The following is a 22,073-nucleotide window of genomic DNA, read 5'->3' as shown; positions in this document are numbered from 1 at the left end:
GTTGGCTTTAAGACTCCAAACATTAGCACGGATTCTTTGCAGGTTCCACAGAGGAATGCAGAAATATCTGCGCCGTAGAAAGTGCCTGGAAGGTGATGATGGCTAAATATGTTCAGATGCCATTATAAGGGTTGTCTGTATACGTATGTGTTTGTGGACGTGGGAGGACGCGTGCACTCACCCACATGCACATGGGTGGATTTGGAACACTGCAATGGGATATGAGGAGATAATATGCGCATGCTAAGTACCAGTACAAGTGCCGAGTCATTGATGAATTTTTTTTTTTCTAATGTGGAGGAAAAAGAATGAGTACCAGTAGGACCCAAGAGAATAATTCTTTATATTGCAATCAGCTCAGCCTATATGTATTTGCTTTAATTATACAAATAAGCAACAAAACACATAGATGTGGTTATTTAATCCTTATTGGATAAAAAGAGAGTGTCTCATAATGACCCTGAAAAATATTATAAAATATTCAATGATTTTTATATACTCTACATTTTAGACGACTATAAAAACAATCATTGTCATTGGCCAGGAGATTGGTACATTTCTTTAAATTTTCGAGATCAGCAAAGCTTGCATGTGTGAATGAAGAGATACTTTTTCATGGAAACTTGAATTCTCCTAGGTGTTCTACACTTTCAAAATAGCCCATTCACGATGTCACAATGTTTATTTTTAAGTAATGGTTTTAATTACATCCTCAGAAGGAAACCATTCTACACTCCGATCGCATGGTCTGCACTCTAACGATTAGTCCAACGCAGCTCCCCACTTGACTATGCTGTCATGTGGCCAGGGTAAGATTTTCCATCTCATTGCACCACAAGATGCAGGCTTCACTCTCCACAAGTCTTTGTTGTAATCAAAGGAAGGCTTGAGCCCCAATAAAATAACCAAGAGAAAAAGAGTCATTTCAACAAAAGTGGTTTGGTGATACTAGAACGCGGGATGCCGCAGAATATTTTTAGACGGCAACAGATGTAGATTCCTCCAACTAACTGGGGCAGAGAAGCCCAATAAACTCTTTCAGTTCTGCTTCTCTTGAAACACAGAGGTGACAGGGATTCCCCACTGCTGGGCTCAGTAATAAGTGACTGGTGACCGGGTAAGGAGAGGTGAGCATGCCGCAGCAGGGGACTTCCGCAGGTGTGAGGCAGCATGTGCTCCGGGTAAAACGGAGTGTAGAAAGGGTCAGATTTTCAGAACTGATGCCTCTGCCTTCTTTTGTTCGGGGATAATGAAAAAAACCATCAAGGTGGCACCAAAGACCTGAGAGTACTCTGGAAACGGTCAGAGTACAGATCCTCTAGGAAACATCCAGTTAAACTGTTGAATCAATGATTTCTGGAAAAAAAAAAAGTTGGTAAATTTATTTAAGATTCAGTAGGAAATTAGTGTCTCGACCCATTGATATTGATGACTGATGATGTCAGAAATTTTTGCTTGCTTGAAGTTTTTACACATAGCCTCAGGTTTCAAAGAGAAAAGAATAAAAAGATAATCAGGCAAGTGAGTAAAGGGTCACAGAATCCCACATGGGGCTTTGCCAGTGTCTTAGGGTTTCTATTGCTGTAAAGAGACACCATGACCATGGCAACTCTTACAAAGAAAAACAATTAATTGGGGCTGGCTTACAGTTCAGATGTTTAGCCCGTTATTGTCATGGAGAGAAGCATGGTAGCATGTAGGCAGACATGGTGCTGGAGAAGGAGCAGAGAGGTCTACATCTTGATCCCACAGGCAGCAGGAGACTGAGACACACTGGCCAGACTTGAGCTTTAAAGATTTCAAAGTTCTCCTCCACAATGACACACTTCCTTCAAAAAGGCCACACCTACTCTAAAAAGGCCACCCCCCCCCCACATTGCCACTCCCCATGGACCAAACATTCAAAAGCTTGAGTGTATGGGGGCCTTACCTATTCAAACCACCACAGGCAAGAGGGCAGCAGTGGAAGAAATGAACATTTGGCAAATACTTTATTACATATAATATTTACTGTTATGTAATTCTTACAACTCTTAAAGTAAACTAAATATTTTAAATATTGCTACCCATTTTAAAGTTAAAGAAACTGAGGCATATTCAAGCATATTACCTTGCCCAAATTCACAAAGCAAATAAATTTGAATTATTTAAAAGTGAGTCTAGTTTCTAAGCTTATACTGATTGTATAGTATGTAAATTATGTCAGCTCTTCAAGAGTATATAAAAATACATAAGAGAATAAATACCACAGATAGACAAGGTAAAGCATTTGCACCAAGGAAATAAAATAAAAAGGCGATGAAAATATCAAGTAGAGATCTTGACAATAACAATAGTGAATATTTGACTAAAAAAATTTTTTTTGGTCGCAATACACTTTGTTAATAAATATAGATAAAATGTCTCTTTATAAATAGAAATATAGCTATTCCTGACTTTCTGAGAAAGTGCCAGATTGATTTCCAAAGTAGTTGTACAAATTTGCACTCCTACCAGCAATGGAGGAGGGTTCACCTTTCTCCACATCCTTGCCAGCATGTGCCGTCACTTGATCTTAGCCATTCTGATGGATGTAAGATGGAATCTCAGAATTGTTTTGATTTGTGTTTCTCTGATGACTAATGATGTTGAGCAATTTTTAAGTGCTTCTCAGCCATTCGAAATAGCTCTATCTCAAGACCCAGCCATACCACTGCTCCACAGTACCACAAGGACTTTTTTTTTCTGTATTCAAATATTTTTAAAAATTTATTTATTTTTTATGAATTATAATTTATTCACTTTGTATATCAACTGTAGCCCCTGCTCTCATCCCTTCCCAATTTTACCCTCCCTATTCTCCATCCGTGCCCCTGCCCTAGTTGACTGATAGGGGAGGTCCTCCTCTCTTTCAATCTGATCCTAGTCTAGTCCAGGTCTCATCTGGACTGGCTGCATTGTCTTCCTCTGTGGCCTGGTAAGGCTGCACCCCCTCACGGGGAGGTGATCAAAGAACAGGCCACTGAGTTCATGTCAGATACAGTCCCTGTTCCCCATACTGGAAAACCCACTTGGACACTGAGCTGCCATAGGCTACATCACACAAGGCATTTGCTCAACTATGTTCATAGCAGCTTTATTTGTAATAGCCAGGAACTGGAAACAACCCAGATGTCCCTCCACTGAAGATGGATAAAGAAACTGTGGTACATTTACACAATGGAATACCACTCAGCTATTAAAAATAAGGAAATCATGAAATTTGCAGGCAAATGGATGTAACTGGAAAACACCATCCTGAGTGAGGTAATCCAGACTCAGAAAGACACACATGGTCTGTCCACCCTTATGAGCAGATATTAGCCATAATACAGGATAACCATAGTACAATTCAGAGACTGAAGGAAACTAAGTAGCAAAGAGGGCCCAAGGGAGGATGCTTGAATTTTACTCAGAAGAGGAAATAGAATAGACAGTGGAAAAGGTTGAAGAGACACAACAGGATAGGAGAGGGAGTACGGAGGGAAACAAGGGTAGGGAGCAGATGTAGAGAGAGCAGGGGCAGGAGGATGGAGGGCTTGGACAGAGAAGAGAAACTGTGGGTGGGGGCACTTCTGAGACAAGGTGCAGATCTCCAACAGGGTAGGCTCCCGGGAGGATATGGGAATGACTCTAGCTGAGACCCCTAGTAGCCGGTGGTTATGGAGACTGTAGAGGTCACCCTCTAACTAGATAGGACTCCTATTGGGGGGAAGTGGAACACCAACCCACCCAACCCAAAAACTTCAGCCTAAAATTTACCGTGCCTACAAGAGGTGCAGGGATAAAGATAGAGCAGAGATGGACAGAATGTCCAACCAATCCCTGGCGCTAACAATGTCTCTCTTATCCTAAACCAATTTGAGACCCACTGTATGGGAGAGAGCCAACCCCTGGCACTAACAATGACACTCTGTTATGCTTGCCGATGAAAGCCTAGCATAGCTGTTTTCTGAGAGGCTCCACCCAGCAAAGGATTGAGACTCACAGCCAAAGACTGGGCAGAGCACTGGAAGCCTTGTGGAAGAGTGGAAGGAAGAATAGAAGGACCCAGCAGGGACAGGAGCTTCACAAAAAGACCTACAAAGCCAACTAACCTGGACCCAGTGGCATCTGCAGAGACTGAAGCACCAGCAAAGGACCATGCATGGACTAGATTTAGGCTCCCTACACGTATATACGCAATGGGCAACTTGGTCTTCTTGTGGATTCCCCAGTAAGGGGAGGGGGAGCTATTTCTGACATGGAGTCTGTTGCAGGCTTTTCGATCACTTACCCATGGTGGGATTGCCTTGAAAGGCCACCATGGAAGAGGATGTGCTTAGTCCTGATATGACTTAAAGTGCTTGGGTGGGTTAGTGGGTGCCCCTCTACTTGAGGGGGAAGGGAGAGGGAGGGAGAAAAGGGAGGGAGAGTGGGACTAGGAGGAAAGGAGGGTAGGGACTATGATTGAGATGTAAAGTGAACAACTAAATAAATAAAGTTGAAAGTTAAAAAAATAAATACAAATATAGATACAGTTCTTTGCATGTTACAGGTAAAGACATGAAGTATCTGTGAGATGGTGCAAATATGCCTTTCTGTTTAGTCCTGAATTCTTTTTTTATATAAGTTATTTTTATTTTATGAACATTAGTGTTTTCCCTCACATACATATGTGTGAGGGTGTCAGATCTTGGAGTTCCAGACAGTTGTAAGCTGCCATGGGGGTAAGGGTAGTTGAACTTAGGTCCTCTGGAAGAGCAGACAGTACTCTTAACTGCTGAGCCATCTCCCCAGCCCTCTAGTCCTGAATTTTTTAAGCAATAAAGATTGACATCTATTCCAAAAGTAAAGTAGAGACCATGGGGGTACTGGGAGAGGTATCAGGCTCTAATAGACTGAGGCATGTGTGGAGAGCAGCAGGGCCTACTATATGAGAGCCTCAACATGGAAACACACTTGTACATGCAGGGAACTGGATTTGCTTGCAGAGTTAGAACCCAAACGTGTTGAGGAAATTGTCAGCGGAGAGCATGGTGTTGTGAGTCAGAGTCTAAGCAGAAAAAAATGGGCATCCGTTGGTGAAGGTGACCCAGCCTGGGATGTCAGAGCCCCAAGGATTTAGAAGTGGCCAAGCTGAGATGATCAGGGTGACAGGCCCCACAGAGTGAGAAAATGGTAGGAGAAATAATAGGTTGACTGTTATTTCTTATTTAATTATAGGAGAAATAATAGGTTGGAGAAATAATAGGTTGACTATTATTTCTCGATCCATGAGGGTTGATCAAATAAGTAAATGTATTAAATATAATGAAAACCAGATTATTCATGGTCAGAGGAAGGAGTGCCAAAAATACTATATATATAATCGACATTATATATATATATTCATATATATATGAATAACCTCCATAGTGTTGGTTTGCAATTCAAGATACCAGTGCGACTTATGGTTTTCATAACAAATGAGTAGATGCCAAAACCATACGTATTTAACAGACATTCTTGAACTGCCATTTTTAGAGCCTAGAAGCAGCAACAATCCTACTGGAATGGGATCCCCAGTGCTTAACCCTGGCTATTAGTGCCTTTCCCTTTGAACAGAGCCAAGCCTCTTTGGAGAAATGACTGGCTCCTGGTTTAGAGTAAAGCCAATATAAAAGTAAAAACAAACTGGAGCACCTCCTTTTGCAAAAAAGGGCAACTGAGGCACAGAGAGGTTAAGGGACTTGCCTCAGTCACACATCAAATAAGACTGATGAAATAACTCTAGGGAAGTAGATTAAAATCGGAACAGTTCTACATTCATACTGCTTGACAAGCCCTTAGGATTATCATGTCATGCTGGTCACTGAGGTGATTCATATGCATCATAGCTGTGTAGGACTGTTGGTTGCTTTCCTCCTAAAAAGCTTGTGTGGCACCTTCTGGTGCCATGAAAACTAGTCCTGCTCAGGGAGGAGCCATTCAGTCCAGGGGCCTCTAGGCTCTGTGTCTGAAGTGCGTGGTGTCATCAGCAAAAGGACTTATCTACCACCTCAGGGGGACAACCCATGACAGGAGCAAAGGTTTGTAACATTTGGGAGTCTCTTGGACAAGTCTCACCAACAACTCTAAAGAGGTCTTATCGTACCCGGTGTTGGAGTTTTTGTTAGATGGTCTTTGGCTCTTGGAGTGAGCACTGTAAGCCCTGATTAAAAAAAAATAATTTAAACTCTATGTATACATGTATACTCAGATTTATGGGTATTATAGGTTATCTATTTAGGTAGATAGTTAATAGTATGATTCCTTAGGACTTTTCCAGACATTCTTACTGTTATTTCACCCTTCTTCCTTTACTGTATTTATCTCCCCTGTCCCTAATTAGAGCCTGCTCGTTCTCATTTCTGTGATGAAATCAAATGTTTTTAGAAAAGAATGTTGTATTAAACAAACGAATATATTTATGAAGTAGGAAAAAAAAACTGATGTCCACACCCACCAGGCATGGAAAGAAGAAGACAATGCATTGGTTGCAATTGGAAGTATCCATATGACTAGTGATTTTCAATAAAAGTGGAAAGAAAAATAAAAGAGATGTAACATGCCTTCCTCACTCTTGTCCATAATGAGGACCAAGACTGTGAGTACACATAGTCCCCAAATATTGTTGTTTAACCATTCTCTACTAAAGAACCCAAGAATGAAGGAGCCAAATCTAAGGCATGAACAGATAAAACATGACATAAGCCTGAATCATCTTGAGTGCCAAAATCAAGGGAAAAATGTTAATCTAGCATGAAGGTCATCCTACTGAAAATCTGGTGGCAACATAAGCACCAAAATAACTACATTAATAGGTGATGACTTATGAATAAAATCCCAATGAAGATCATGAAAATGGAGTTGAAAGTTTGGTGAGGATCAGTGTGTGAACGTAGTTTCAAAGTTCTTCCTTACAAGACTGGCAGACCAGATCAACAGGGAAAGATACTTGCTGCCAAGTCTGGCAGCTTGAGTTCAATACCCTGGGACTCATATGGTAGAAGGAGAAAAGCGATTCCTGCAAGCTCTCTTCTGACCACCACCTGCCTGTTGTGGCATTCATATTTGCTCACATGCCCACACCCGTACAGATAGCAATTACCAGTAATGAAGAGGGGAAAGGAGTAGCTATAGAGAAAAAGTCTTCCTAAGTTGAGTTTATTTAAATGATTTGAATGAGCAAGTGAACATTACCCACAGTGAGTCAAACAAAATAGTGGGGCAAATAAAATGTGCTCAAACTCTGGTAAATGCATGGCAAGGAGCACAGTGTCAGTTATCTATGTGTGGATGTGAGCCTAGCCTTTAACGGCTGAGCCGTCTCTCCAGCCCCGGTGTCAGTTATATGATAGAACTGAGTGAAAGAATGACGAATCATTGGACAAATTAAAGACTAGCACACCTAATAGCTCGTTCACAGCCATCAGAATTGTCAAGGTCATGAATGTCAAAAAGAGATAGAGATGATGTCCGGGTTGAAGAAAGCGGAAGAAGCATGGTGATTAATTGTTCTTTGATTTTAATTGGACCCTTTTACTACAAAGGATGGTGTGGGGTTGTTTGTTAATTTTGGAGCAGGGTCTAAGCACTAGAAAATAGCAATATACCAAGGTGTAGAATATCTTTTTTTTTTTTTTAAGGAAATACAGATCCCAGGATCCCATGAATATATTGCCCTCTGACAGAGGCACTGTAGTCAGGGTTAGTTAGTATTTTTAGTGAACATATAATGGGTTTCCAGGCACAGTAACAGGAATCCTTTTAAGTGATACAGGGAAGCAGGAGAAAGAGAGTCAGAGGACGCCCAATCATGGAAACTGCGTTTAGAATGATGTGGTTAGTGGAAAGGAGACATGAGCTTGGGATGCGAGCAGCCTCAGGGAGCTAGAAAAGGCTGGAATAATCTCTTCCCTACAGGCCCTTGAAGAAATGCAGCCCTGCTGACATCTTAACATTAGTGTGTAAGAACCATCTTGGAGTTTTTTAACCTCCAGAACAGTATATTTGTTACAGGAGCAATAAGAAACTAATCCAAAAGACACGAAAGGTTTAAAGCAGTATCTGGCACACGATAACCACCAAGTTTCTTTGCTCTTACTGTTGTTGATATTGCTGGCCAGTGTTTTTGAAGCATCCAAATTATTTTTCTAGGGAAACTCTGGTTTTGTACTTAGTACTGGAAACATTTGATGGCACTAATATCCACAGGGCAAATGACACAGAATGTGTGTGAATAAACACCATTCCGCTCCAGGCTGCCCACTACATCTAGAGGCATAATGGGTTTTTCTTGCATGGTGCTGATCTGATCTTGACATCTATGTTAGCAGAAGAGATGGAGACTCTGGCCTGGCCTTGATGGGGCTCCACACAGAGTGGTCATGGGTACTTACGATGTGCCTTTCATGGATACTTCATGCTGGTGCCTGGCTATGGCTTAAGCATCTGACTTGTGGCCAGGTGTCTCTTACTGGAAACTTATTTATACTGTCAGATGCACTTATAGAGTTATTAATGAAGCTGTGGCCTGTTTATTTTCATCAAGATAGCCACTCTCTAGGGGCACTGAGCAAGAAGTTAAGTTCAGGTGTGTTGGTCAGGTGAGACATGGACATAGAAGCACAAGAAAACTTAAGGGACAACAGAGCAAGCTTTACTGTCAATATATCTTAAGAGAAAAGAAACAACACAGAGGGCTGACGGGTAGATTAAGGACACGAATGCTCAATCAGAGGGATGGGATGGAAGAAAAGAAGAATGGAGAAAATAAAGAGGTGGATGAAGGGTGACAGAGACTGGTTTAAGGCCTTAGGATTTCGGACATTACCTGAGCAGGCTTCCTTTGGAAACTTTTACTTGATGGTTTACAGGAAGCTGGCACAAGCCTTGTGGAGTCATGCTGTGACTGGAAGGTGATTACTGTGGCATGTCACATAGGCCATGTGGATTTTGAGGGTCATGAGGAAGGTCAAGTAGGTTGTATCCAGATGTCCTGTAGGGAAGAGTCATCAAGAGATAGCACATAAGGAGCAGGAGAAACAGAAACTATGTCAAAGGTGACTCAGCCTTGCCTCTGGAACTGGAACACCAAAGCTATATTCAAAATAGATGCTGAGGCAGAGTAGAACAAGACCGCACGATACCCTCTAACTGTAGGTGTCATCTATAGAGGTGTCGGGATGGAGCCTAAAGGCATAAAGAAGAGCGACATTAGTTGTTTGCTTCCCTTGCCCCTTGTGTCAATGGCCAGTCAGTCAGGAAGGGCCACACATCTCTTCTAAAGGCCAAGTTTCTGTTAGAGCTCCTCTTTGGGACTGCCTGTTTTTTTGGTAACGTGCCTTCAGACCCAGAGGTAGAAACAGCTCTAACTCTGCTAGTCTCTGCTGTTTCATCTTCTTTTATAGACAATATCATTACAAACACTCACACTGAACCCAGTGACCCTACTTCGTGAACTGTCCTGTGTGGCTCATGATTGATAAATACCTATACGTTTCCACATCAAGAAGGGCTTAGTAGCTACAAGAGGTTGGCACAACTTGGGTGTCTGAAAAGAATGGGAAGCTGGTGAGCCTTGTCAAGATCCTTCAGCTGAATACCACCATTGCACACCTATAGTCAAGCCAATTTGGTACATTACTTGCTGCAGTGGGGAAGCAGGGTACCATGGAAACAATATTGGCATCTTAGTGAGACAGGGGTAGGAGAGATTGACAGTAGGATTTGGGCTTGGAATCAGCAGTCTTAGGAAAGGATTTTGTATCAGGTCTTTGACTCACATAGAGTGAGGAAGCAGGGTCGATTGTATAACCTTGAATATTAATATACATTATCTGTACTATGTCAGACACAACTAAGAGCTGTACTTGGTAAAATAGTTTCAATCACTCAGATTTCCTGAGCAAGGATCATCATTGTTATGAAGACAAGATTTTAGAGAGAAGGCACAACCCCAGGTTTGTAAACCAGAGTCCTGGCAACTACTCCCAGTGTGAGACCTAATATAGCAGGCACCGTGGTTAAATTTTCAGGGTTTCAAGCTCTAGTTCCTAGATGTTACTGAATCTTAATTCAGAATGGTGTCAGCCCTTGAGGTGATGAGGCCATTTGTGCTTACACATTGTTCACTGGATTCAGAAAAACCACAGCTAAGGTCAACTTGTGAATGATAGAAGAGAATGGGCCAGTCATCTATTACCATAAATTAATAAGATGTAGACACCAACAGAAAGGCTGGAGAGAGAGAAAAAGAGAGAGGGAGGGAGGGAGAGGACAGGGAGAGTGATGAGAGATTGCTTCCATTCCAGACTTAGTGAGGACATTTGCAAGTACAAAGCAAAGCTGCAGAGACAGAGCTTTTCAAACATGCAGGACTGAAATCTCATTTCACAAGACAAGGCACAGATCAAAAATGGGAGGCTGTAATGGCTGGGTATCTAGTGAAGGCACTGTGGCTGAAAACATAAGCATCGTTTTGCTTTTTCTTTTTTTTTCTTCAAAGGGAAACCATCAAGAAGGATTTAAGAAGAAAGCAGAATCGAAGTTAATTTATTCTAAAACCACAATTAGGGGAATATTTGGTATTTTCAAATGTCAGAGAAGTAGTACCAAAAGGTATAATTAAGGCAGACCCTAGTAATGAACTTGACGCTAAACCTGATTTTGAGGGATTGGCGAGATTCTGCTCTTTATGACAGGAATGAGACGTGTAAGGAACAATTTTAGTTTAGTTTAATATATCTTTGCTGTTGTTGTTGAGTTCTTCTGCGCTTCAGATACGGAAATATTGAGTTCACAGTACTCAACCCCACCAAAGCTTTCCTAACAGGAATTTCTGCACCAGTCTCTTTAGGCTGAATAATGCGTTTTGCCTTCCAGTCTATTTTCTCTGCAACCTCCACAGGCAGAAAGTCTGCATCTATAGCTCATTACCATCATTCTGATGATAATGTTACGTCTCATCAATTACTTGGGAGCAAGGTCAAATTTAGCAGTCAAATCTCCCCTTTAGCAAGGCCATCAAGACCCTATCTATCAGCACCCTTCCCAAGGCTACTCCCCTCTACCCCGCAGAAGCCTCTCTGTGCATGCTTTCTGTCTCTCCCACCTCTTGCTGTCTTGTCCTCCCTCTCTCCATTTTTTTCAACCTCTCAGCCTATCTCAGTGTTACCAGCTGTAAAATCCTGCCTGATTTTAAGCCCTGTTCATTTGATTTCACTTTTATTTGTAAAGGAAAAGGGAAAGAGCCCCCCCCCCACCAAAAAAAGAGATTGTTTAACTTGGCAAATAAACACTGAAAACTACAGTTAGGAGGTTCTCTTAGAATATTAATCCAAGGGAAAATCTTTTTGATTGAGACTGTGCTTGAATAAATCATGCCAGTGAGATCTATTTTCATTAAAAAACAAAACAAAACAAGAACCCTCCCAGCCAAGCAAAAGCAAAACAGAAACAAACAAAATAAAGAGACAGAATAACTCACATGAAAAGTATCATCTTTAATTCCAGAAGTTGGCTCTGTTGCAGGGCTGTCAGCCAATCCAAATTTCTGAAAGATAATTTCCATTTAGTAGGGAACCCACTTACAAAGTCCACCATGGTGTATGAGTGTTTGACAACAGGCTTATATTTCCTTACCAAAGTTCAACTCAATTCCATAAATCATTTACTGAATCCACTTCCTAGAATCAGTAAGCAAAACTTCAGTTTCATAAACACAGCTGCACTTGGCAAACAAACTTAACAAGATAAAAAAAGATCTATTTATTCACTCTCCAGAATATATTTATAAGTTAACCTTGCTTTTGAATAGTGAGGATTAAATTGACCCAACAACCACTGCTTAAATCGGAGCCCCCTTTTTCATAAGGTAGCAAATCTTGTAAAAGGACAAAAATCGTAGGAGATATAGTACTGAGGTGGGTTGTCCTATAATTTTCTTATAAATTTTAGTCTTATGATGATAAGTGTATATGTATTTAAGATCAGACATCTTCCTAATGAACATTTCTTTAAATTAGCTTCTTTGTTTGTTCATAAAATTGTGAATTAAAAAAGACCAATTTGTTTAATAAAGATAATACAATGGCTTCTGTTTTCATAAAGAAACTGCCTGATAAATTTTACCTGTCTCTTAACTCTGAGTCTTCCACGCTTTTATGTTCTTAATATACCTATTTTTTCTTTTTCTTTTTCTTTCTTTCTTTCTTTCTTTTATTTTATTTTATTTTATTTTTTTTTTTTTACAACTGAGCATCTCTGGATTTTGACTGTTAAGTTTAGCCCATTTATATTTATTGTGATTTTACGCATCTGCCTTTATTTCCATCATCTCATTTTCTGCTTTTAATATTTTATATTTCCACTTTGGTTGTCTACCATTGGCAAAGTGTTCATTTGAAGAAGTAAATACTTCATATGATGTATGTATTGGATCTTCATTTTCTTTCTATCAAGTTTCTTAACCACTTCCCCATTTTTTTGGTCATTTTTATGTTAGTATCACTGACAGTAACCCCACTTACAAAATTTGTGTTTCCTGTCCTGGCAACTTGAGAAGCAGTTTAATTAGATGGTCAAATGCTCCTAGTGTGAAGGCTTCTGCTGGAAGGTGTACTAGCATCTCATTTTACATTAAGTTATGGCTGCACAATGTTTTACATGACTCTGTGTCTCAAAAGGCTAGCATCCAGGGAAAGAACATACCTTGCTTGCAGAAGTAATTTATAGTTCAAGAGAATACAACTGGGGCTGTTCCACAATGAAGAAAGAGTATGTTTCACACCCAAACGAACCATTGGCATATGTCTTGAGACTCTGTTGCCAATTTTTAATGGATAAGTACAGCCTACACAGTCTTAGAAGGGCAAAGTGATAGAAATCCTATATCCTCAAAGTTTTCATCAGTTAAGCTACTGAGACCAGAAAGGCACTTGGTGATCAGGAAGAGGTGCAGAAAGGATAACAGTGATGGGACGCGGTGAACGTTATTTGCGCTTGTGAAACTACCTGCCACACAGAAGACTGCCAATCTTCCCCAAGATTGCCCAGGGTTAAAAACCACGTCACAAATCTGACAGTGCTCTTCCTAGACAGGACAAAATACAATGTGCCAAAGTAGAAGAACCTGAGTAGTTCAGGGGCAGGCTGCAGTGTATGCTGCTCAGCGTCCTCACCTCCCGTCTACTTTGATAAGAACAAAGGCACTTGTTCCCTATCACACACTCGTTGCTGGTAGCTTACTTTTAGATCTCTCTCAACATTATCTTTAGTCAAAGAGGATCAACTTCTCTGGATGTATAGCTTCTTGCCAGGAAAATCTCTACTAATTCCTAGTTGACATCAGGGAACAAAGGCCTGGCTTAATTCTCTCAATTTGTAATAACTCTTAAGAGACCTCTCCAACCACAGAGGTCCCCGCAGGTAAGTTGAGGCCTCTGTTGCAGTTGTATTACTGTATTATCTCCTGATCAGTTCTACTTTTTTCATATTCTTAACTGTGTTCCATAGGGCATTCTCCAGAAACCTTCTGCCTGTAAATCTCCAGACTCTGTTTCCAGGGGATTCTGCTCAGGATGCCATCTTTTTAAAATGGTCGTTCTATTATTGTAGATTATTGCATCCCTCTCTTGCTTATGTGCCTATGTTTTGTGCTATAGGACCATTCCTCAGCGGTAATCCACCTATGAAAACCCTGTGTGGCCCAGCATGCAACTATATACGTCCACAATGATTTTCTGGTCAGTCTTCTGGGTACTCCAGTGACATCACTGTCCCAGGATTAATTTCTATGTAAATTTCTCATCTCAACAGTTTCTAACCACTATGGAAATATACATTTTAACTTCAACAAGAAAAGGAAACAAAAGCCTGTATCTTTTTTATCTATATCTCTCTCTTTAACGCGCCCCCCCCCCCGTAGCCTAGAACACCAAATTTCATTCTTCCCCTGTTAAGGTGGGTGGCTCTTTCCCCCTCAATGCCTCTAATTACTCAGGGTATATCCCTCTGAGCATTACAGCTTCATGAAGGGGTATTAGTTTCTAATTCAGCGTCTCATAGGACCCACGGCCTCATATCTGGCCTGATTGTATATTAAAACCCAAACTACTAGCTATTACTGAATTTGATAAGCACCCACGGGGAAGCTTCAGGATCAGATCCTATGCTTATAGTTAATTTCGGGCTTCTTGAGATTTCCATTTATTTCTTGCAGGTTGATATGCATTAATATCATTTTTAACATATTGCTAAGGATCTAAAATTACCACAAAGTAGCCGAGTGTTTCCTGCAGTTAGATTTTACTAAAAAATGAAAATCATGAGGGCAGTGACCTTGGAATAGGAGGCAAGGAGAAGACAGGGAAAAGAAGGAAATTTTTTTAAGGTGAGAAGTATGCTTTCATCTCCAGATTGGCTAGATACTGTTCTGATGAAATTCAAGTGGGTATTAGCTATCCTCCCAACATGGGACTGTTAGTTCTTTGAGAAAAGGCCATGCTTGTTTGGTATCTTAATGTTTTAAATTGCCAGAATCACATTAGATAGATGTTCAGCCAATAGTTGTTGACTAAATGATTCTGTAATAAAGCAATGCTGTGTCAAATATCCCTAATTAAAAAATGGGAAACAATAATATTGTCTACTATGTGAAAACTAGTCTACGGAGAAGATAAAAAGTAATAGAAAATGAACCCACTTGGAGACTGAACTGCCATGGGCGACATCTGTGCAGGGATTCTAGGAATCTCCATGCATGGTCCTTGGTTGGAGTATCACCCTCAGAAAAGATCCCTGGGCCCAGATATTTTGGTTGCTCTCCTTGTGGAGCTCCTGTCCACTCCAGGTCTTTCATCTCCCCCTTCTTTCATAACATTCTCTGTACTCTGTCCAAAGTTTGGCTATGAGTCTCAGCATCTGCTTTGATACCCTGCAGGGTAGAGTCTTTCAGAGGACCTCTGTGGTAGGCTCTTGTCCTGTTGTCTGTTTTCTCCCTTTTCTGATGTCTATGCCATTTGCCTTTCTGAATGAGGATTGATCATCTTACCCAGGGTCCTCTTTCTTGCTTACAGATTTTAGTATGATTATCCTATATTGTATTCTAATATCTACTTATAAGTGAGTATATACCATGTGTGTCTTTCTGCTTCTGGGGTACCTCACTCAGGGTGATCTTTTCTAGATCCCACTATTTATCTGCAAATTTCATGATTTCCTTCTCCATGGCAGCTCAGTCTCCAAGGGGGTTTCATAGTAAGAGGAACAGGAGCTATCTCTGACATGAACTCAGTGGCTGGCTCTTTGATCATCATCCCCTGCTGGGGGAGCAGCGTTACTAGGCCACAGAGGAAGACAATGCAGCCAGTCCTGATGAGACCTGATAGGCTAGGGTCAGATAGAAGGGGAGGAGGACCTCCCCTATCAGTGGACTGGGGAGGGGCATAGGAGGAGAAGAGAGAGGGAGGGGAAAGAATGAGGATGAGATTGGGACAGGGTGAGAGAGGGAGCTACAGCTGGGATACAAAGTTAATAAATTGTAATAAATAAAAATTAATTAATTAATTTTAAAAATTCCTGCAAGTAAAAAAAAAGTAATAGAAATGAAATGTGATCTGACTTTGCATATCCATTTATTCTTATAATAGACAATAAGACAGATGCTTATTGTCTATTATTTATTCTGGCACTATGCCTGGCATGAAAAATTTAACAGTGAGATATGGTCTATGTCCATATTTAGATGTAGCGAAATTGAAATGAATTAACTGTAACTAGTAAACAAGAAATGCAATGTAGTTTAAGGAAAGGATAGATAGCCAGACATTCTGCTCTCCCAGGACAATTTCTGCTTATATTTACTGTCTAGTGTAATTATTAATAGCATCCTTGTCACTTGCAGAGGCATGCCAGTTTAGATGGTCATTCTGGCTTTGACTGAGATGTATGATATTTGTTAAGGGGTGTGACATGCGAAACTACCCATGTAGTGAGTTCAGAAAGGGTTCCACAGGTAAGTCAAGACTGAGCTGAAACATGGAGAAGAGAAACAAAGGTCAAGTCTGACGGACACACGGAAGAGCAGGTGCAAAGCAAGGCAAATTCAAGCAATCAATAGGCCTGTCTTGTTAGAGGATCAAGGGCAAGACGTTGCGTAAAGTGGAGGAAGGCAAAGACTGTGTTAGCCTGGGAGCATTATGAACTTTGAGGTTATCTTCTTCAGCCTTCTACGGCAGAGATGGGGGAAGTAGAAAAACGGGCATTTTGAGAGATTTTTTCTCAGACTGAAGTGTACAAGACAGATTCAAGGGAATCCAGAAAACTAATTAGAAGTTTGATGTAATGGTCTCCTTAAGAGACGATAGAACTTGAAATTGAATGAGGAAGAAAATGAAACAAAATAGCGTTCGAGTGAATCTAGAAGGGAAAATGAATAGAACCTAAGGCTGGATTGGCTAAGGGAAAGGAGAAACAGGGAAGAATGCGGAAGTTGTGGCTCGCACACCTGGAATGACAGTGGTCCAGATCCCTGCATTTGGAATGCAGTTAGTATTGAGATGCAGCACATCTACAGAGCCATCCACACACTTGTCTCTTTGGGGATCAGCTCTTCATTGATACCTGGTGCATGGCGAGGGCTGTGGGTAACAACAAATATGTTCACTAAAGCAGAGGTGAGATGAAGAGACTAAGCACACAGATGTGCATGCTTATCAATTATCCTCTCGGCTGCAAGTAGTAGGAAACATGAGTGAAAATGGCTTAGATAATGAGAGTTCTTAAAGTCCTGAAATGGAACACTCCAGATGGGTTGGTTCATGACCCCATGATACCAATACTGTATACTCTCTAGGTCTTTTTGTCTTGCTTGTCTTTCAGTTGTCTCCTTCTCGACAAGTATCATATATGACTTTTAATTCAACTCCAAACACTCATGAACATGATGGTATTCAGCAACTGGATCACTCTTTCCTCCACATACTCTTTCAAAGCTATGAAGCACATCTTAAAATCCTCCTAATGGAATCCTCCTCCAGTCTTAGGACACAACACAGTATCACAAGTATATTCCTGAGAAAGGTTTGGATAGAAGAGTGGAATTACCATGATTTGTTCAGTGAAGCATATGGCTGGGCAAAAGAGGTTGAGTTAACAGACAAACTTATCATTTTATTTGTAAGAAAAAGGGTTGGAATTAATATTGAATAAGTAACCAGGGAGCTGGCCCTCTCTGTGGACCAAGAAAGTCTTCAGTATAGTCTAGAGAGTAGACAGCACATTTAGGGAGGTAGGAGCAGAAATCACCTTGAAGTTTGGAGGAGAAGAGTTGTTTTGAAGGCTGGGAAAAGGTTATTAAGTTTATGTCACTCTGAAAGCAGACCTGACTCTAAGATTATAACACTTAGAAGAATAGAAGATAAATCCATATTTACCCACCAACCCTCTTGATTTCAGTATCCTTGTGGCCCCTATGAATTTTCCAAAGTCGTGTAAACACCACCTATTGCCATTTCAAAGCTTCGCTGCACTGCAGAGGAATGGCTGAGTAGTGTTTTGCATAAAATACAGAAATATTTGTGACCTAGCTCCAGCTGAGTTCAAGCCTGACCTGTTTCTGTCATTGCCGCTGGAAGAGTTCTTCAGCTTTTGCCAGATTTTGAATTGTCAGGATAATAATTTATCTATCTTGTTGTCAGAGTCACAGCTAGTTTGCCAGACTCTAGGGGAATCTAAATGATTCTCACTCCACGTGGTGTGCAGCTCATCCTCTAAATGCATTTAATTCCAGTCACCCGGCCTCCTGCCACAGCGTGTAGCTAAAGATTGCAAGCCACCACTGTCACACACTAGCTGCTGCCGTGGATCCTCTTCTCAAAGGTCACCTGAAGTCTAGTTTCCTCTAAGTGATCACTGCAATGACTGGCCACAGTTACCGAGTCAGTCACCCAGGTCTCTAGGCTCACAGCTTCTCTATATTTCTCATGCCTCTCATCCTCACATCTGCAGCCTCCCATTCACAAACCATTCTTGCTCCTCAGGAGTCGGAGTTTCCCAGTGTGGACTAATCTCTAAGGTTTGTAAAAGGCCAACTGTGCAGCTTCTCGCTTTAAAGGCAAATCTCCAGCCTTGTTTCATAGGGGCCACCAGAAAGGATTCTGTGTGTTTCATAATACACTTCCTTTGAATTATCCCCCTTACAATGGATTCTTTTCAAAGTCTTAACTACAAGCATTAAATTACGCCTTGACATATATATCCTTTTCCTCTTCTTCCAAGGAATGCTTGGAAAGAAATCCAATTATGGGCAGATGTTCTCAAAAGTGTTTTTTTTTTTTTTGTATCAAATAACAAAACATAGTTGTAGTTTAAATAAAGATACTAATAGTGATTTACATGAAAAGCCGGAGTAGTAATTACCACCTTTGAAAACATACAATGACTTTTTACAGTTGCGTTTCGGCTGTTATTCTTCTCTCCTTATTCTCCAGGCAGTGCTCCTAAAATGGCGCTGAGAGAAGACAATACACAGAGCAGGTGAGACCCCCTGGTGGCCACAGGCAGGCAGGTGGACATGGGGAACTCAGCCCAGTCACCCCAGGATATTCAGGCTTCCTCCCATCTTCCTTTTCACCCCCAAAACCATATATGTAGTTGCTAGTCAATCAAAATATGTTCAGCAACTATCTACCATTAATGGAGGCTCATCATCTAAAAGATTGATGCTTTGTTCATATCTGTTGTTAAGTACAATGAGACTTAAGATAGAACCAAGTAACCCAAACTAGACCTACCCCCGCCCCTGTTTTCTGTTGACCCTGAGGAGAAGACACTCCTGGCCATCATGATGTTCTGCCCAAGCACCTGGGGGCAAGCAGTCACAGACTGAAACCACAGAGACTGTGAGCCAAAATATGCCCATCCGTCCCTTAAATTTTGTATGTCAGGTACACATAGCAATGAAGAATCTGACCAATAAAACCTCCATGATGTCTTAGATCTTTCAACAGCTAACATGCCTGTTACAATTGCTACTGTTCCTATGGCCACAAAGCTGTTGTTTAACAGCTTGTTTGAATATATACATATGTACATATATATACACACATATATGTATATATATATATGAATGAGCACATAAATATAATTTTTATATATTACATATAATTTATATTACTTATAATTATATAATTAAAATACATAATTTATATGATATATAACTGTTACTTATAACATACAAAATTTAAATATATTAAAAGATATATAACACTGTATCTCAAATAAAAATTAATATAAATATATGTAACATTTATCAAATATTTAAAAACATATATTTCATGGTATATATAAAATTCTTTTTTCAGATGGAATTTAGCTGAGTAGACTAATTTACATTCTCTACCACTTAAGTAGTTACTTGACAAATAGCATTTGATGAATGAATGAATGAATGAATGAATGAATGAGCAACACAGGTCAAGGGTTCTCATCTGTGGTGGCTTTCCTCTCTTAGTGATCTTAGTGAAATATGTTCACCTGTTTCCTCCTTAATAAAGTGAAAATACTAATACCTATCCTGGCTTTCACAGAGATAGCATTTGAGAGAGGTGTCACTTATGAAAGTGTTTTCGGGTGTTCAATAGAAAGCTGAGGCTGATTCTCAGGCTCATGAGGGAGGGCAGAGATGTCACAGGACAGAGGTCAGCTAATACTCTGTCTCCCTCCTCAAGGACAGGTACATCTCTATAAAGCTTTCAGCACCCATACGCCCTTTGTTCCAGTGACCCTTTCAGCATGGTTTGTGCAAGGCCTGGGTAAAGAGAAAGACCTGCTGCATTTGCTCGATCTCTCCTCAGTCATTGCCTGGGGATGTCAAAGCTTAAACGTGAGGTTTTGCTCCTCTCAGAATTCTCGGCTCTCTTATTCCCTCATTGACCTTGGTTGACCCTTTGTTTTTGCTGTTGCCAAAGGTTATTGTGTAGGTATAACGTTTACATAATGTTCTTAAGATGTCTTTTTTTTTTTTTTCATTAACACATAGCCAGAGGTGGCACATGCGACTGGGATCCCAGCACTTGGGAGGCAGAGGCAGGTGTGTCATAGCAATCTTGAAGCCAGCCCAGTTTATATGGAGTATTCCAGGCCAGCCAGAACTGTATAGTAAGACCCCACCTCGAGAGTAAAACAAAACCAATAAAAATTAACAGAAGTAAAATTTTCTCTTTTCTGTGGTTGTCATGACCCTTCCACATCATAGTAATGGCAACCACTAATATGGACTTCACCAAGTTTTGGCTTTTTGAAGACATCACAGTCATAGATTCTCATAGAGTATAACCTGTAGAGATTCGCTCTTTTTACTTAATACATCTTTGGGGATTATACGAGTTTTTCTTTTTATAAACGTAATATTCTTTTGTAGGGTATTTTCAGATACTCGCTTATCTGCTAGATTACATTTGAAGTGAGATTGCTGACATGTGCACGGCCTGTGTGTTTAATTTTGTGAAAAATGGTCAAGCTTTTTTCCAGAGTGGCTGAGATATTACACACACACACACACACACACACACACACACACACACACACACAAGCTCATACTGCATGAGAGATCCTCTTTTCTCCTCGTGCACACTCTCATGTTTTATCCATGTTTTCACCGACACGCTGTCCACGCTATATCTCCGTTTCAACGTGCACTTCCTCTAAAGGTGATGGGCTTACTGATGGTCCTCTGACTCACAACTTGCTTTTCACTTATTGGTTTGTTGTTGAACTTTAAGAATTACTTAAGTATCCTAGATACATTTCAGACACGTCATCTGAAAACGCTTCCGTGTAATGGTAGCCTGCCTTTTCTCTCAGCGTAATTTTGTTTAATTTTGATGAAGTTGCTTTTTCATTTTTAATTTAATTGGTTATACCTTTGATAAGATACCTAAAAAGTATTTGTGTTTTCTTCTAACATCTTAATTTATTGATATTTCTAAGTTTAGAGCTATGACCAGTTTTGTATTGTATTTGATTTTTAAGTTAAGTGTGAGGTTGTGAGATTTACAGCAAAGGACTTTTTTTTATTTTTAATTTTTAAATCTGGTAACCTAATGCTTTTAACATCATTCATGAAATTATTATCATGTTCAGCAAATTTTGTTCTGTATTTTCCAACAATCATATTTATAGGTGGTTGTATGTATGTGGCTCTATCGCTGGACATGGAGTTTTGTGCTTAATTCTTTTCCAATTTCTAATATGATTACTCTAGCTTTGCAGTAATTTTATTATCAGCCAGTGTACCTCTCCTATCTTCATTCTTTTTTTCAGATTTATTTTGGCTTTTCAGGCTCCACTGTCTTTCCACACCAGTGATGGAATCAGCTTTCTCTATGGAATGCCTGCTGGGATTCTGACTGAAATGCTATAATATTTGTAAATCCATTTGGGAAGACCTGGCATATTTAATATTATGTGTCTTTTAATCCATGAATATAGTATAGAAATCTAAACATTTAGGTCTGTTTTCATAGATCAGAAATTTGTAGTATGTACCACACAGATCATGAAAATATTTTGTTAAATTTATACCCAAGCATTTTATTATTAGGAAAGCATTATAAAGTATATTGCTGTTGAATTTTTTATTTCTAGTCATACATTGCAACATATAAAATACAATTTTTGCATGCTGTACTCCTAGTTTTACATGCTATGTAATCGATTTGTTTTCACTGTAGGTTTTTATGTGAAAGATTAAGAGTGCTACTAGACGGTGGCTTTCTTACACTGTCCATCTGATTTTTATCAATTCAATGATAGCCCTATAAAATAAGCTAGAACGGATATGAATCTTATATTTCCTGAAACACCTTGTCTAGAAATTGTGTTTTGTTTTCCTTTATATTTTTTGTTAGCTAGTGAAGATTGGATAGAGTTTTAATCAACAACATATTTTTTTTCAGTAGCTGTGGGACAGTTGAGATTATCCATTTCATTTGTGCAAATTTGGTACTCTAAAGTTGCTAGGTTCAAGGTCTGCTCCATTGCAGTTGGTA

General features: G+C 40.1%; 1 long non-coding RNA gene across 1 annotated transcript; it reads right to left on the bottom strand.

Annotated features, from left to right (window-relative positions):
• Nucleotides 1–352: 352 nt before the first annotated feature.
• On the bottom strand, nucleotides 353–11,616 carry LOC129672470 (uncharacterized). Its single transcript, XR_008719503.1, has 3 exons — nucleotides 11,510–11,616; nucleotides 8,855–9,019; nucleotides 353–1,356 (listed from the first exon to the last, which is right to left on the bottom strand). It is a non-coding gene; the product is annotated as an uncharacterized LOC129672470 (long non-coding RNA).
• Nucleotides 11,617–22,073: the final 10,457 nt, after the last annotated feature.

This window comes from Psammomys obesus, unplaced genomic scaffold (assembly GCF_907164565.1).
Source record: "Psammomys obesus unplaced genomic scaffold, mPsaObe1.curated_primary_1811, whole genome shotgun sequence".
Taxonomy (NCBI): Eukaryota; Metazoa; Chordata; class Mammalia; order Rodentia; family Muridae; genus Psammomys; species Psammomys obesus.
Note: the sequence above shows the minus strand (reverse complement) of the source record. Positions and strands in the feature narration are given on the sequence as shown.